Consider the following 1,135-nt stretch of genomic DNA (forward strand, 5'->3'; position numbering starts at 1 on the left):
ACGCGGTGACACTTTGTGAATGCACTGCGGTGACACTTTGTGAATGCACCGCGGTGACACTTTGTGAATGCACAGCGGTGACACTTTGTGAATGCACCGCGGCAGCACTGTTACCCTGCCACCCGATCGTATATAGACCGGTTCAGAATATTTTCCCAGGGGTACATAATGGTTTTTAACGATTTTAGTAAAACTACGTGCCTGCCGGCGGCAAACGATTTTAGTAAACGCGTATAGGTTTTATCGCGTCGCTTCTATATTGTATCAATATTATGGTTCTCGGTTGAGCGAGGACCTGTGGGTTCGTGTGAAGGGCAGCTGATGCATTTCTAGAATATTCCGGCACTTATTTTCCAGTCGCGGAATTTCTCAAATGAAACATCCGCCACACTTTAACGTTGAATCAAATGATATTATTAGTTCACTCGTGGGAAGAGTCCAAAATTTAGCATATTTCTACGATGAGATTGCGGTGGGTGTATATACTGCTACTGAATCTACCCAACAACAACCTTCCTTGTAACCGTATGATATCAGTTTTCGGATTTGACGAAGCGTGTAGAAATCGCCAAGCGTGGCGCCATCTATTGATTTTCGAGGACAACTCGTGAAGGTAATCTGATCGTGTAGTCATTGTACTCGTAATAACGGACGTATAGCGAGTGCTATTAATTCCTGCCTCCGCCAATTTTGTTTCACTTGCCTCCACGCACGCGATCTTTAATTTATTGATGTTAGCGTGTAAGCAACCCTTCTATTAGCGATTATATTTTTAATATCTTTTCTGTACCCGCATATGCTGTATATATATATAGTCTACGATTCTGGCTGCATTTTATAATTATAAATGGTAATATTACAAATCGGTTGCGTACCAATCTTTTTGTAGGAACGACGATGCGCATAATCCTGTTTAAATCCGACCGGATGGTGACAACGTGCATAATTCGGATAGAGTCGGATGAACAAACTCGGACGGATTAGCGAAGTAGATTTTTAGATGAGCGAACCGTCGTCTAACGTATTCCCATCCGTAACGTATTCGTTAGTTTGTGACCGAACCACACATGCAGTTACTATAGATACAGTTATTGATCAATATGATTATGGTTATCACATTCGGCACAATTATAAA

At 41.8% G+C, this 1,135-nt stretch overlaps 1 protein-coding gene across 1 annotated transcript in view; it reads left to right on the forward strand.

Annotated features, from left to right (window-relative positions):
* Positions 1-1,135, forward strand: part of LOC106812828 (voltage-dependent calcium channel subunit alpha-2/delta-3-like) — an 18,328-nt gene that overhangs the window by 15,867 nt on the left and 1,326 nt on the right. The window lies entirely within an intron of this gene.

Source organism: Priapulus caudatus, unplaced genomic scaffold, assembly GCF_000485595.1.
Source record: "Priapulus caudatus unplaced genomic scaffold, Priapulus_caudatus-5.0.1 Scaffold691, whole genome shotgun sequence".
NCBI lineage: Eukaryota > Metazoa > Priapulida > Priapulimorpha > Priapulimorphida > Priapulidae > Priapulus > Priapulus caudatus.